Here is a 17,271-nt window from a genome sequence, read left to right on the forward strand (position 1 = left end):
AGTTTTCCCTGGGGGGCCCAGTGGCTTGTGCACGGTGTGGCTTAAAAGAGGCCCCGGACACGCATATGTTCTTTGATTGTCCTCACCTAGCACCTTTTTGGGACTCAATCAGCAGCAAACTTTCATCTTCTCTGGGTTTCACAGTAGTGATTGATCTTCGCATTGTCATCTTTGGAGTTGGGGACCAGACTCGTAGTCCAGCCAAGAACCTTCTGTTCTATTCCATCCTGGCGGCTTGCAGAGAAATCTGTAAGCATTGGAAGGATGCTTCCATCCCTTCCTTCCATGATTGGTGCACTTCAATCCTCCAAATCTCGAAACTAGATCTCGCCAGGGCTGGGAAACAAGATAAGAGAGCTTTCTGGCATTTGCTTGATTGGTCCCATCGAATCTGGTTTTTTTTTCCCCAGGTCCGATGATTATGTAGCTATGGTTCATTCTCCCTGCTATGCCAGTCTCTCCTTTTCTGTTGGTACTTTGGCAGGCAATAGCAATGGTGGCAACTGGCTCAATGGTTGTCATCTGCCATCTGGGTAACAAGGCGTCTTGATCGGTGTGCGCCAGTCGTTGCTGTTGGGAATTGGTTGCTACTCCTTAACCGCCATCCCTGCCAGCCCAGACTGAGGCAGCACGACTGTACTCTTCTATACCTTTCTCCCTTGTTTGGTTGTTTGGCAGCTGGAAACCATGGACGTGAATGAGGATCAAAAAGAAAAAAAGTTGCAATTTGGCCAAAAACAAATGTGTACACCAACGTTTTTTCAACAAAAAACATCAAATAATAAATGCTTCAATGTTTTTCGACAAAGCAACAATTAATAAAAGCTTCTAAGTTTTTTAAACAAAAACATCAAATAATAAATGCTTCAACGTTTTTCAACAAAGATATCAAATATTAACTTCAGCATTTCAATGTTTTTCAGCAAAAACAGCAGAAATAACTTCAACTAAACACGATGCAATTTCAACAATTGATTTTACAGCTACTGGCTATTTCATTACGGGGATACGTTTTCCATGGCTCCACGTGAACAGGAAGCGACAGCCAGCCCAAAAATCAACAACAAAAATGCAAGTACAAACTTTTGAACCTTTTCCTTTCCAAAAGATACAGAACTGGTTTCACCATGAGTAGAACTATGGGGTATTTCTGGGTTCATCTTTTTCTGTTCTGGCTTTGCTTAGAACTAGTTTTTAGTATGACTCTTAGTGGACACTTTCTACAATACAGGATCAACATAAAGCTGAAGCCATGTCCATTTTCAATTCACATGCACAAGAGATTTAAAAATGTATTCAACCTGAACAAACCTTTATATTCTAAATGATGTACTTAATCATCCAGTTTGTAATTCTGATTAATTTATTTTGAACTTTCATTCATTTTCATTTATTTTTATCATGCATTCAGTGATGTAATTACCTTCAGTACATTTTTCTGAAAATTGGGTTACTGATACAGTGTATAATATGCTGTCTGTTTTAGGAATAATTGCTACATTTTTCAGATCATGAAATGTTAGAGATTTATTCATATTGCAACGCTTTATACCTGTTACCTTCATTAAGGTTATCAACTCCTACAGAATTGAAATGCATCTAGAAATGTGGTTGTTTAAACACCAGTAGGAACGTTGCCAAACCCCACCAACACCATTGCACGGGGATGGGATAGTTGGCACACATCAGCAGGGGCAACATTAGATGCTATTTACAACACAGCAGGACAGACCCAGTTAGGAAAGTATGGGTGGTTTGGCCTTTTGACACAAATACCTGTCACAGAAATGATTCCTGAACGTCACCAAGGGACTCAGTATACATAGGCCAGACCTACGTTATGTACAGATAACATCCAGAGGTAGTGAAATCCTACAGTGTAGGGAAGTTGTGCCTTTTTTCACTGACAGTAGTAAAAACAAAAGTTTCCTTTGTGAAATTCAATGCTTAAGGCAATCTGAAAACCATGCTTGTGCAGCACTTTTTATTTTTCATTTTACATCAGCTAAAGAATTTTTTTTTCCTTTTTTGCAAAATAGCACTCTTAAATACAGACTGCCCCCTTTTTCCTTTTTGATAAATTTGGTCTTTCACATACAAGCAGTGTGATACACCTTGGGAATACCTCGAACAGGTTCTATGCCTCTCATGGTTTCTAATATTTAAAAGACAAGTCTGAAAAGACTGCAACATACCTGTTCTCTGATGCCTGTTTCTTGCAATGAAGAATGCGTGGTCATCATCTGTCTGACACTTCCAAAGGAAAACGCCAGTGGCAATTACCACCATGCAGGGTCTGCTGAAGTCCCATGCTTGGCTGTGTCCCAAGCGTATTCCCATGAAACCAAAGCATTCCTTGCAAATCCAGTGGGTGCCTTGTGCTTCATGTAGCAACACCAGGGTATGGCTTACAGCACCGGCTGCCTCAGAACCAGCTACTCGCAGCACAATTTTTTCTGTGCTCCCAAAACGATTATGCGAGGTATTAAAAAAGGTCTGTTCACTGCAGCAGCTAGCTACAAAAATGCAGTGACTCCCAGCCAGCACTTTTCATCTCTATATTTGCAAAACATGTCCTGAAACACATTTTTTCTCTTATTGTTTCTACTTTCAACAAGTGCTTGGAGCTTTCCCTCTAAATTGACTTTTTTTAAAGAAAGCATTGTCTTCTGAAAAAAGCATGAAAGAGTTTTAAATTTTATAAACAGAAACTTTTATAAGTAACTACTTACTCTAAAGAGTATATATATATATATATATTTTAATGACACTATAGATTTTTCCTGTCTCCACAGAGTCTATAGTAATTTTACATATTTTAACAGCTGCTATTTTTTCAGCACATAAACCACTCTCATGCAACTACCTGCCAATTATATGCACAGGCCTATTTTAGTCACGTAGTATGCTTTTAATGGGTTATTCACGATTGTCCATAGATTGGAGTGGGTGTTATAAACGAAATTGAGGCCCTAACATAGGTACTCTGTCTCAGAGGCACAAATCCTTTGTGTCACAGACACAGGCAGGATCTTTCACCCAGTTAAGGCCCTTTGACCTAGATTAGCCCTCCCTTTACAATAACAAGCAACAGAGAGGCTGTCCGTATCTGATCAGTGTGCTCTGTGCACAGAAGATGGTCCATCCTAAATATGTAATCTCCATGTCCAACAGTGACTAACCTACGTCACAACAAATTCTTGGAAACAGGCCCTTTCTCCAAGAACACACATTCTTGGAAACAGACCCTTTCTCCAAGAACACATCTTCCTTTGACCAACATTATGTCAATCCAAGGCACCTATCCAGTATAAGTATACCTCCCTTTGCCCAAGCAAAGCAGAGGAGACTGAGAATTCCATGCCGGAGGCGCTGCAACCTGCGTCATGCCACCGCTCCAGCTGGCAGAGGTCCATCAACCATTTGTGGGTGTCCAGCTCAAGATCAGGATGAAGTCCCACTAAGGTAATGGGGTTAGACTAAATCCTAGGGGGATTCTTGGCTCTCTAAGACCTACACACATGCTAGGTACACTTAGGTACATCTAGTTAGGCATCATAGGGGTATAGGCTTTATCTTAATGCATTCTGTATTTCATGTATTTGTTCCTTACTATTACAAATTGGTAGAACTATACGAAGCCTTTTTATTTAACTGCACTGCTGGCCATAATTCTCTGCTACTGTCCAACAGTTGTCGCAGCACATATAACCAGTACTAGAATAACAACTGTGCAATAAATTTTATTGTAAACACACCCGACTGTTTCTTCTATGTACTTCTCTGAGATGAGTGACTGAATGAAAAGTGGTATATTATTTCCACAAACCTGAGGGATCAGGGTTTTATATAATGTATTTTCCAGAAGCTATTCCCTTCTTGTCTTCAAGAAGTTTCTAGTGGCCTCTGAGCTAGCTGGTACACAGTAATTAAGTTTAATATACATAATAGGGGCATACTGACCTCAGTCCTATGCCAAGCCTATCGTGTATGGTATTCCAATGAGCAGAACCTATAAGGAAAATAGGAACTACATTACACCAGGACATTGAAAGGTATGCATTTGGCAAGATGAACTGGGTTGCGAAAGACAAACGGGTAGTATTTCTTCTGTGGATGTGATTTTCGTTTGTTGAAATTTGTGTTGACTTTTAATTTAACGGGCATCATTAATAGGCATGTGCATTTATACATTTTAGGAGAGAAATACAAATTGAACTTTGCTACCTAGGTACCACATGTTTAATGAGCTTTTCGTGTGTTACATGTAGGATGCCGGGTTTGGTAAAGTGTTAGTGGAAGGAGATTAAGGGTGAGGATGTAAGTATTGATAAACAAATGGTTGGGCAAATAACATTCGCCCAACTCAGCGTTCTGTCACTCACCAGTTATTTTTCTTGTTCCACCCTTTATGTTAATTATGTGAAAGGTTTATGTGATGCTTGCCTTGTCTTTTTATCTATTTGGATGATTGTAATTTGTCCTGAACATGTATGTGAGGCAAGTAGTGTTTAAGACACTGTGTGCCTTTCTCTGTACTAGCAATATGTATTTGCGACTCCCTTGCCTCTCGGGAGGCCTCATTCATTTTCATACTCTCCAGCCAGAAGTTGCAGAGATCTAACAGTATTGCATCCCATGCCACTACAAACTGTAGTGTTCTCAAGCCTAGGGTATCTTCTCGACGTAGTGCTACACTTTCCGCCTGGGCCCAACAGACTAGTGATTAAAGCCAAGCTTTCTTAGCTGGGGGTTCTGGAGATTTCCAGCGCCTGATAACTAGGGGGCATATTATCAAGGGGGTTTATCTCCACTTTTTTGGCATTAAAATCCAAGAAAGTGGAGATAAAATTATCTCCCTATTACCTAGCTGTCGCTAACACCAGTTAGCGACAGCTAGTAGGAGATAGCGACCATCTTGGGCCCCGCTTTGCATGCCAGTGAAATGTATCACTAATGACATGCAAAGTGGGTGTGCCAAGATGTTAGCGACTGGAAACAGTCGCTAACATCGCTATCTCCTATTACCAACTTTCGGAGATATTCGCGCTAAGCGCGATTATCTCCAAAAGCTAACACCTGCCCCTGAGCAGTTCTTAGCCATGTTATCCAGTGGTAGGTGGATAACATGGCTAAGAGCATTAGCTCGGTAATGCATGAATATCGCTGACTTTTCAGCGATATTCATACATTTCGGCCGATTTTTATTGCTTAGGAGATAAACCTTGATAATAGCAAGGTTCCTAAGCGATAAAAATCGCCGCAGCTCGGCCATAAAAATATTGCCGCTAAGCCAACATAGCGATAATTATCGCTAGTTGTTGGTAATATGCCCCTAAGTGTTTGGCCTTGATAACCCAAGGTCTATGAAACAGCATGTCACTTTGTGCTTTTTGTATCTCTGGTATAAGCTCAGTAGGCAGACCTCCCAAGTGCGCTCCACAGCACGGCCATTGCATCATGATAAGTGCATTGTGACTTTTTCCCAATAAGGGTAAGTGCAGTGCAAGTCCATAACATATGTAATAGGTCTCCGCCTACTAGCCCATATCTGAGGCAGTGGGCATCGGGGCAGCGGAAATATGTGTTAATCTTATCTGGTGTCATGTATGCTCTTTGTATTATGAAATACTGTATTAAATGAAACCTGGTTCCTTGCGATGTGCTTGGGTCCCACAATGATGGCCGTCCATTCACATTCATGATCTGTGCTTTGTCTATGCAGGTCCGCATCCCAATAGTGTCTGAGTGATAACAATGGGTGTGCAGCGTCCGTCTGTAGTGATTCTGCGAACCATTTTCTGAGATGTCTACCGGTACCAATCACATGTAAGTATTGAATTGTGAGGTGTGTTGTGGGCTCCTGAGTCATGTCTCCCAATAATGTCCACGGTGTCTACATCAGTGGTATGTAAGAGGAATTGGCCTTGTGGTAGGTGCAATTCCTCAGCTAGTGTGTCAAAAACATTAGATGTTTCTCGTGATACAGATCTCTTAGAGTCTGTATTCCTGCATCCTCCCAGGTAGTGATTTCTGTGGTAGTAATTGCGCAGTGTTTCAGGTAAGGTGCGTATGGGACAACAGTTTTTGTGAGCCTTAGACTGTGGTGAAAACAGTTGTAAGCGCATGCTAGCATTTGCTGGGTAGGTGCTGCTCCTTTTCTGCCAGGGTGAATCAAAGTTATGACTTGGGGGTGGGTGTGTCCAGGTTGTTGCGTAGCAGTGTCTGCTAAGTGCAGTCCGCTGACCCATGAGGCTACTCATTGTAATTGCGCCTCTGGGTAATAGTGCTCCATGTTGCGTATGGCCGGTCCTCCCTGGTCTATTGGCAAGTAGAGTTTAGCCAGCGCTACTCTGATGCGTTAGACATACCATATAAAAATGCCACATGTCACACTCTAGCATGCAAAATATTGAGGGTTTAATATATAGAGGTAAGTTTTAAAAATGGTAAAGTAGTCTTGGAAGTACTACAATTTTAAGGAGTGCAATTCGACCCATGGGGGGCCAGTGGGAGGGTGTGCCAGAATGCCATTGGTGATCTGACCGAAGTTATGGCACGTGTAAGGTCCCCTTCCAGGAGATCCTCTGGTTTACGGTATATTCGGATTCCTAAGTAGTAGAAAGCCGACTGTTGCCAGTGTACCGGTGTGCCATTGACCACTAATGCTGGGTCAGGGGTTTGTGCCTGCAAATGGGTACATGCATGACTTCCCCCAGTTCACTCGTAGTTCTGATAGGGAAGCAAATTCCGATAATACCCTTTCCAACGCTTACCAAGGCTCTCAAATATATTAACAGGTTTTCTGCATACAGGGAGAATGCATGTGTGCCGTCTCCCTGATGGATTCCCCATTCCTCTATTGTTTTACAAAGGGATTCGGCAAGCAGTTTGATGTCTAGTGAAAACAATAGCGGAGAGAGTGAGCAACCCTGCCTGGTACCCTGCCCAATTGGGATCCAGTTAGACATGTAAGGGCCTGTCTTAACTTTATGAGTAGGTTGGGTGTATATTAGTTTAACAAGGCCCAGAAAATTAGTGCCCAGTCCGTACCTGTGAGGGCGGCGAATAGAAAGTCTCACTCTAGTGTGTCAAATGCTTTCTCTAGATTGAGCACTAGACAACCTGAGTGTGCCCAGTACTCCCTCGAGTAATGAGCTACTCGGAAGAAGCGTCGTCGGTTCAGCGATGTGCAGAGTGTGCACGAAACCATTTTGATCCACGTGGACTAGTTGTTGTACTAATGGGGCCAATCTGCTCACTAATATTTTGGCTAGTACCTTGTAGTCCGTTTTCAGTAATGCTAGCAAACGATATGAGCTTAGTGATTCCGGGTCTCTATCTGGCTTGGGCAGTGAGACTAGCAAGGACTCACAAAGCATCTCTGTAAGGATAGATATCTCTTGCGAGCTATGATACAATGACAGCAAGTGTGGGGCTACGACTGTCTGGTATGCTTTATAATATTCAGGTGTAATGCATGATGAATTATTGATGAATTTTGTGTTGGCGAGTAAGTAATTGCCCTGCCGTGGATCGCAGTGAGAGAACCGGCTGGTGTGCCTGTTCCTGTCCAATCAGTTTCCCTAGGAGCCTACCAGCTCAGTTAGCCATTGCACAAGTATGTGCTGAGTGCACTGCATAGTTCAGGCAATGCAGCATTTCTATGACTTTGGTGTGTTCTTGTCTCAAATTTTCAAAGGCAAGTTTGGAGCTAGTATTGCATACCATGTCTGATTCCAGGTTAATGTGCATGTATTCAATGTGTTTTGATTCTTGGTCTAGCTGGCGGCTTATGCTCCAACTGAGCCCTAAACACTGCCCTCAGACTACTGCTTTTAATGTGTCCCACACTACACCTTTGTCTGGGACCGAGTCTCCGGTTGTTTCGAAATAAGTGTCTATGGTTGTTCCCAATGATGTTCCTTATGATGCCCTGAAAGGGGGTCTTCTAACGCTATGGATTGTAGTCTCTATATGCAAGTGGTTTGTACTACTCACTCTCCTCGTAATTGTAGTGTGTGGAGGTTGGGGTTAATGTGTGCGGCCAAGATAGTCTGCTTGGAGGCAGTTGGTGAGGAGTGTTGCCCTCTATTTGAAGCGGTCTATAAGGACATGTTGCCCTTTGCTGGTGGGAGTAATAGGAGTAATGTTGTGTCTGAGAGTGCAGTGTTCTACATATGTTGACTATACCCCAATGGTGCAGCCACTCCTTTAAGGCCTTAGCATTGGATGTGACAGTGGTTTGTTGTAGTGGGGGGAAGGACCTGTTTAGGTGTATGTCTAGTACTGCGTTGAAGTTCCCCCCCCCAGCAGCCAAGGAATATCACACCAGCGGGATAGTATTCCGGATAACGCACACCAGAATGTTGTCTGTTCTGTGTTTGGAGCATATGCGGATCCTAACAATATTCACTTCCCGTTCAGGGAGCCTTTCATCAACACGAAATCATGCACCCACTATAACATCCATACAGGCACTCATACACCCACTGATTCCTCAGTGTGGCTGGCTGGGAGATGTGTGACTCTGTGCAGATCAATGTGTTCTTGTATCAATGATTGTATTAGAGAGTAAGAATGTGTTAGTATATGTTTGAAAATGTAAGGTACTCTATGTTTAACTGTATAGATTAGAAAATGGAAGTGTGATTGATTCTTTACAGGACTGACTAGGTGTGTGAGTAACTCCATGGATGAGTGGCAGAGTGTGAGTGTCTGTATAGGTGTATGAGGGCATATGATAGTGTTGTAAAGATGAGTGATTGTATGTATGAATGATTGTATGGGTGAATGAGTGAATGTGTGTGTAGACGTAGGAATCAGTGAGTGCGTATGTAGTAACTAGTATTGGTGTGTCAATGGTTTTAAAAATTATATTCTGTATTTAACACTGGGTGTAACAGAGGTTATATTAAAGTGTGAGGAGATGCATTGTATTGTCACATGAATGATATCATCAGTGATGTGACCATTGATGTCAAATGAGATGTCATCAGTGATGCCATCAGTGATGTCATTTGAGATGTCATCAGTGATGTCACTGATCATTTCATGTAATGAGTGATGTAATATGTGAGGTCATAAGCAGTGAATTGCAGGGGCGCGAGTTATAGTTTGTTCAGCTAACTATGACTGCTGAATTTCTCTGGTTTTGTGAAATATCAGCCTGTAACCTGTGGTTTTTCAGTGAATATCTAAGTTTTTTAATCCTATTTCCTAACTGAAGCAGCCCTGTAATATTTGTTTTTTCAGTGAATTTTTAAGGTCTTTTAAATGCTAACTCCTAACTACAACTTGCCTGTAACCTTTGATTTTTTCAGTGAATTGCCATGGATTTTTAGGTAGCAATTGTCTTTGCAGAATGGTGTGGAAAGGAGACAGGGCCTCTGACTAGCTCTCAGAAATCCCGTTGAGTAGGACTTATTGAAAGTACCAGGAGGGCTTCTTGGTGCCCAAGGTCCTTTAGCATCCAAGACAACTTTATTCCCCATTCACTAGTGTGTCAGGGGACGTGTTTCAGAGTGGTGCAGAAAGGGGTTCAGCCTCAGAACACCTCTTAGCAAACTGACTGTGTGGAACTTGCTGGAGGTAACAAGATGGTAACTTCTCCCCCAAATACCTTCAATAGCAAAGATGACTTTATTCACCAATTAGTACTATTCCAGAAGGTAAGTTTGCAGAGTGATGCTGAAAGGACATCCTTGATGATTGCACAGGTAGGGCCTATATGATTCTATGAGGGCAATTACGCCAATGACAGGATGTGAATACCTGGTGTTTTTAACATATTTTAGATAAGGTTTTAGTGTAGCTATTTGGTAAGATACTAATTTAACTTTTCCCTTTGTATCCATGTTGCGAAATACCTAAATCAAAAATGCATTTTCCTTCTTCACTGCAACACCAGAGGTCACAATGACATCAGTAGTCACGAAAACAAATGACAAAGTGAAAAACACATATAAAGACATATTTTACATGCACATTTAAGCCTAGCTGTTTAGTGACCTACTGGCAGATGCATCAAAGTTATGTTTTGCGAGTCCTTAATAGCGAATTTTAAGGAATCGCTATTAAAGACTCGCAAAACGGGATGCATGTAGGAATCGCAATGTTATTAGCGATTCCTACAGATTCCTTATTTGCGAGTCGGTAAAAGCTAATCGCTAATAAGGAATGGCTTTCCCATTCATTCCTATGGGCCTAAAGGCCCATAGGAATGAATGGGAAAGCCATTCCTTATTAGCGATTAGCTTTTACCGACTCGCAAATAAGGAATCTGTAGGAATCGCTAATAACATTGCGATTCCTACATGCCCTAAAGGCCTAAAGGCCCATAGGAATGAATGGGAAAGCCATTCCTTATTAGCGATTAACTATTACCGAATCGCTAATGTTCCGCTATTCCAAGGGTGCCAGGGTGTCCAAAGGACACCCTGTTGCACCCCTGAAATGGACCTGTGCACAAATGTTACACACACACATGCCCTAAGGGCATTTGTGTGCGCAACATGTAACTTTGAAAAATGCACAAAAGTGCATTTTTCAAAGTTTTAGCAAATCACCACGAAGTTCAACTTCATGGTAATTTGCTCTCCCTATTAGCGAATTCGCTATTATTTTGGGTTTCATGCATTGCATTTAAGGAATCTCATTTTGGGATTCCTTAAATGCAAGAGCAATTTAAGGAATCACTATTTAGAGATTCCTTAAATTGCGATTTCTGCATTTGGGATGATGCATCCCAAATGCAAAAATACCGGGAGCAAACGGCCAGATTCTGAGAATCTGCCCGTTTGCTCCCGGTATTTTCTTTGATGCATCTGCCTGCTAATTGTTTAACTTTATTTTAACAGCACATTTAACAAAAACAACAATTAAAAAAAATAACTGAACTCCCAAACACCCATCAAAGAACTCATTATTACCCATACTCATGGGGAGTTCAAAACTGCTGCCAAACCATTGCAATGCACAATCTGAAAACATCACATGAACAGGAAACTAAAGAATATCATTGGATAATATACTGATCAATAAAATTAATAGGAAGTGTGCACCCACTCCTCCTCTTGAATCTTCTTTTCCAGAGTATTTTAGTGAGCAGGTGGTAGATTTTGGTTGGAGATTTTGTTTTCGACTCATGAGGGACGACGTTCATGTTCTATCATCTTAAAATTTATCATAGAAAAAGTCTCCAACCGCCAATCAAGCAGACCGAAGAAGGAGGGCCATCTACATCAGTAGCAGCAGCAACAATTCCTGGCCAAAAAGCTTCTCTAGAGGTCCAGACTATAACAACAAATATGGCTCCAGAGTTTTCAAGAATGTCCCTGTATTGCATGGACTGTACTGTTGTTATAACAGCTGGTGAGCAATATGTTACAGCTATTAGCAATGCAGCCAAAAATCATACATGGTAAACTTTTCCCTCTTTTATATTTTATGAGCAGCAAGAAGGCAAATCAAAACTGAAGGACCCTCGACTTCAATAGCAGCACAACAACACCAAAGCAGAGAGTCCATTCAAAAGTCCAATATCAACTTGAAGATTTGGCTCCACAGTTTTGCCCGATGGCATCATACTGCATGGATTGTGGAGTTGTAGTGAGTGCTGGAGAGCAGTATATAACGGTCCTTCACAATGCTAAAAAGAATAATAAATGTTGTAGTTACATTAGTAGGCATTTTATTATCCTACAAAATGGGTATCTAATATGTGTTGTTAATTTTATTATCTTGTCATTTTTTGTAACACTACTTACTTATAACTTGCTGTATAGACAGGTCAAACCGTCCCTCTACAAATAAAATACGAAGGTAACTTTTGCCGGTTAACATGATTAACTTTTTCACTTTTTGACAATATAGGTGAATAGTCTGTGTTTAAATGTTCTAGTAAGTGCATCAACAACATATGCAACACTGTCTGTAATATATATCTCTTGTTTGGCAACTACTCCTCTTATCAACTCTTCATTTTCCCTAGAATCCTGCTCAGGACCAAAGAAACAAAACTGCCCATCACCACAAACCTTTTCTATGTTTGCCCCGCTGCCATGCAAAAGGACTCTATTTATTTCACCTAAACATAAAGCAGGAGTTTTCACATAATACAGCTTCCTAACCAAAGTTTGCATTGCTGAGTGGTATAACTTATTTTGTGTTTTAAACTTCGCCTTGCAGAGCTATGTAGGAATTTTCTTAATATATCAATGGATTGCTGCCTAATACTAGAAACACAACTACAATTCCATTGTTATACAGTACCCTTACTACAACTTCCTTGTACCTCTTCAGCAATAACTTCTATATTTCTAGGTAGCATCACCTCTTTTGCTATAGGACTACCATTGTTCATTTCATAACATCCTCCTCTTTAATCAATAGCATGAACTAATTTGTTTTCCTGGAGAACGCTTTCTTCATTAAAGAAAGGCTCTGTACAAGTAGTATGTATCCATTCTCCACTAAGAACTGTACATATTTCTATGCAAATCCCAGAATTATTAGTATGTTGTTTTAAAATTGTATATAGGATCAAGGTTGATCATCACTGTAGGTAACATGAAGACGGCATAAGGAAGAAAGAAAAGCAAAAGAGCTGGAATATATCTGAGTCATTGGACTTTCTGTTGAAGAATTAAGTAAAGTGTAGTTTGATCTATAGATATCCCACTTGGGCTGAATTGGATATGTTAAAATGATGATTGTTGTGGAAATGTAACATAATTAGTACTGTGCAGTATTAAAACTCACAGGCCCACTTGGGCAGAGTTGTGGTAACAGATTTCATATTTCATCAGCCATGATTGAGTGGTACAAATAAAATACTGCACAGTACCTTAAATAAGCTATAAATGATGAGAACTGTATAAATTCCAGTGAATAATTAAGTGTCATCACAATGAATATGTATATGGTTTATTTTATTTATTCATTTTGAACTTGTAAGGCACAGCAGCTACCCAAAAAGGGTTTCTCGGCGCCAGACGGACTAAGTGCAGGCTATAGCAAATATATATACAGAAACAGCGTACTGGGTAAATAGCCAGGTCTTGAGGTATCTGCGGAACCGTGTGGAGATAGTTTATTTGCGGATGTCGGGGGGAAGAGAATTTCAGAGTGATAGTCCAAGGTAGGAAAAAGATCTAGCTCCCATCCTGGTTAATTATTAAAATTGATCATTACACCTGAATTTAAAAACATGAATGAGCAGGAAAAGCTCCAAAACGATGAATTTAAGGAGGTTTTCTACAATAGATTAAATGTTATAAGATGGCCCTTGTGATTTCCTAGTAAAATACACTTCATGTAGTCCTACTTTGATATTGGTGTAGTCACTTATATATGTGTAATGGTGAAGCAAACACAAGTGACCCGTGAGCAAGCAGCGGTGAGCTCTGAAACGCATTGGGCGTTTATTGCTACTTATTGAAATAAATACACACTGAAGGAATTGAGCAGTTACCTGTCTTTCTCTGTGGGAAGTGAGGAGCCTGTCAAAAAATAGTGTGGGATTCGCTAGACCGCTACTGGCTCACTGTCTTATGAGGCGGAAATTCAGCAACAATGATGATGAAACATATATAGATATATATTTTTTTAAACATCTCCATTTTAACAGATTTTCCTTTGGAAAACTACCTCATTCAGCTCCAGCATTCTGCTGACTACTATTGCTCCTTCACTCCAAAACGCTCAGAGTATGGAATGTGGGTCACAGCTACATCTATTGGGCTAAAGAGGCTGAAAAAAAGAGAGGCATTGATGGTTACTTGGGTTTGCCAAAAGTGCTGATTACTTGGTTTGGCCAGAGATGATTAGAGTTTCATCAGTTGCTGGCTTTGGTTAAATCCATTGTGGATTCCCAAGCTCCTTACCTCATGATTGCGCACTGTGGTGTTAACGACCAAGGCATGCTGACTGTGGTAGGGCTGGAAATGCTAATGAAAGAAACTTTTGCAGAACTGATGTCACTTTTCCCTCACATTGTCTTGGTGTACTCTAATACATGCCAAAGAAAGAAATGGAAGTGGTAAAATCAATTCTGTCCACAGATTGACAAAGCCAGGAAACATGTTAATAAAACTGTTTCTGCATTCCTCAGAGACCATCGTATGGGCTGTATCTATAACAATCTGCATTTTGACATGAATGGAATTTATAGAAATGATGGAGTGCACTTTACAGATAAAGGCAACAGGGTGTTTCTTAGTAATCTGAAACTCTGCATCCATTCTTATGTGAAGAAACCACATACACACAACCAGCACAACGGTATTTGTCAGAGCCACCCTAGTACTCGAAATATTGTGACTTTTTCTAAAGATGCCATGATGCCCAAGGACATATCACGAAAACGGAACCAAAAAGCAGATATTCAGCAACCACCAACACATCCAAAAATAATATGTAAAAAAAGTATTTCTGAACATTGCACTACACATATTACTATATACATACTTCTTTCAAAGCATCCTTCAGACCTATTTTCCATTTTCGTACTTATTCGTGATGTTGCAGTTACATCGTTAACCATGAAAATCGTGCCTTTTTTTCAGAACAAAAGAAAATCGTGCCTTTTAAATAAAGTGAATACACATATATGCACGCACATTACAGTATTCTACACACTAGAGGTTTATTACTGTACACTTACTGTACACTTCAAATTAATGTTTTTCTACTGTATTTTTAGAACAACCATCCCATAAACCTATTTTCTGTTTTCATAGTGAGGCCAGAAATCGCGATAACATCTAGTAATTGTAATCCCCGCAGTTATGCCGTGAAAGCAGAAAGCAAAATCAGGAACTCAATAGCCGCCACCACATACGAAAATTATAACTATATAATTAGTTCTAAACATCACAGTAGATAACTCACTATATAAAAAAACTCTATAAAAACATCAATAACTCTATAACAATACATAAAATGATTAATTGATAGTCACGACGTTCCCGTGATTGTACACAGGGGGCCTCACTGGCGGTTGCAATGTCGTCGTGGATATCATGCACGATTAGAAAAATCCATTTTTAACATATAACTTCTGTTACTAACACCTCCATTTCTCAACCATGGGGTCAAAGTATCTCCACCCTGACCCCTTACCTGGGCTTTTACACAGATTTTTAGCCCCGGGAAACATTCCCAATCAATAAAGTGGGGGCTGCAACTTTCTATTCAGGTTGCGTCCAGCCAATCGGAGCATTCCCGTTGGCGTGTGCATTTGTGATTCATTGCAAAACTACCATATTTTAAACTTACATTTCTCAACAATTACTGAACAGATTTACACACAATAAGCGAAAGGCACTTCCCTGAGACAACATCTACCTCTCTGCAAAATTTGGTGTGACTCCATTCAGCGTTTCAGACTGTAGAGGTGGCTAAATGTTCCAATGGGAATTAACATTACAAATGCAACCTTATCCTGTGCCCCAAATTATCTGTCTCCACTACACAGATCACCCGCAAACTTCCCCAATCAATAGTATCCACTGTGACCCCTTTTTTGGCAAAATTTCACGAATATTGGTCAAACGACGCCAAAGTTATAGCCAAGTCAAAAACTGTTTTTCCTTTGCAAAGTAGGTCCTAACTATAACTACCTACGTCCAACTGCCAGTAAGTTATATTTATAGTGATATTCACAATCCACATTTTTCTTCACAAAGTTGGACCCGTGATTGTCAGGAATAAAGATTTTCTATACGAAATATTATATGAAATTAGGCATAATGGAAGTATAGCTACTGTCTCCCATGGCCTAGGCTCAGTAAAAAATAGAATGCATACTAGTGGAGAGTCACCAAGCAGTCAATAGTGGTCATACACAGAGCACCATATCGGCCAAATCTGGCACTTGTACATTTTTTTAGGAATGAGATTTAAACTAATATGTTGAAGCCCACTATGGCAAACAGATTCTGAAAAATATGAGTCAGCATATTAGAGCTTCTTAACCAAAGATGAATCCACAATCGATTTGTTTTTAAATTTTTGATATAAATTCTAGGAGCTGTGTCCACTTGGACTAAAGAAAGTGTGTTGAACCACAGGGTGTAGCCAAAATCTGTATTCTTTAATCTTTATATCCAGCATATGCTGGGTTTCTGACGCTACGGTTCTACGTGCCCTCCCCTCTAGGTGTAAAATTCCCCCTCCAGTTTAGTTAATCATGCAGATTTCTCTCTACGAGTCCCTGTTATCTGGGAGACCACATGAACCCTGATCACTGGTTGAAGGCCTCCCATAGCAACAGCGCCAATGTAACTGATCCTTAATTTTTCTTGAAGTACAGCCCTATTTCTTTTGTCACTTTTTCTTGACTGATTGATTTTTGCAAAAAACAGGGATTTATTGGTGCTATTCTGCCGGCCTGTCACTCTCCCATCTCTATCTGGGCCCACACAGGGGAGTGGTCAGATATGCCCCTTGCCAAGTGCCTTACCTCTGTAATGTGACCCATCTGGTCCACAAGTGCAATTATATAATCTAGTCTGGATAGGCATCTATGAACCCCAGAGTGATATGTGATTTGTGATATGGGTATCTGTGGATTGTAGGGTGCACCAAACATCAACCAGCCCAATAGCTTCTATAAAGTCACAGAGTTGTGTTTGTGAGGGTGGGACCTCTTTTGGAGGATGTCGATCCATCTGTCCCGAAATTATTGAGTTGAAATCTTCTTCCAATAGTAGTATCCCTTTGGGGAGTGTAATCAAGAGGTCCTCTAAATCATTCAAAGCTGATGGCTGGATACCCAGAGGTATGTATATGGAAAGTAATATTAGCTGTTTACCCTCCCCTGTCCCTGAAACAGCTGTATATCTACCCAGTTTGTCCGTCCATGTGCGTTCAATCATTATTGGGAATTTCTGCATAATCATTATTCCAACCTCTCTGGATCCGGTAGTGAATGCCGAATGTCCACAAGTTTATAACCCCACCTGGTCAGGGCCCAACATGCGTTACCTATTCCTCTTTTAATCTTGTCCCCCAGACCATTCACGTTCCAAGACAGTAGTTTAATGTTAACCTTTTGCGATTATTACTGACATTCCTGGGTGTTTTGGGAGGCCCTGCATGCGCTGGGTACAGTCGCTCATGTGTGGTTGAAGTCGAGAGATAGTTTGTCCACATCAATTCTGAACAGTTTCTAAGGGATTTGCTTAATATTCTTTTTTGCAATAACATAGTGTCATCTAAACTATAACTAAGAAATAACTTTAACCCCAAACCCCCTGAAAACTGTCC

General features: G+C 40.6%; 1 long non-coding RNA gene across 3 annotated transcripts in view; it reads left to right on the plus strand.

The window, feature by feature from the left end:
• Positions 1 to 12,718, plus strand: part of LOC144827293 (uncharacterized) — a 294,446-nt gene extending 281,728 nt beyond the window's left edge. Inside the window, exons 3-6 of one of the 3 annotated variants that reach the window (XR_013610122.1) lie at positions 924 to 1,071; positions 5,726 to 5,829; positions 11,192 to 11,373; positions 11,457 to 12,718. This is a non-coding gene — a long non-coding RNA (uncharacterized LOC144827293). Of the gene's footprint in view, positions 1 to 923; positions 1,072 to 5,725; positions 5,830 to 11,191 lie in introns of all 3 variants that reach the window. The other 2 variants (XR_013610121.1, XR_013610123.1) reach the window with 2 other exon arrangements.
• The last annotated feature ends 4,553 nt before the right edge of the window (positions 12,719 to 17,271 follow it).

Source organism: Lissotriton helveticus, chromosome 4_1 (genome assembly GCF_964261635.1).
Source record: "Lissotriton helveticus chromosome 4_1, aLisHel1.1, whole genome shotgun sequence".
In the NCBI taxonomy this organism is placed as follows: Eukaryota; Metazoa; Chordata; class Amphibia; order Caudata; family Salamandridae; genus Lissotriton; species Lissotriton helveticus.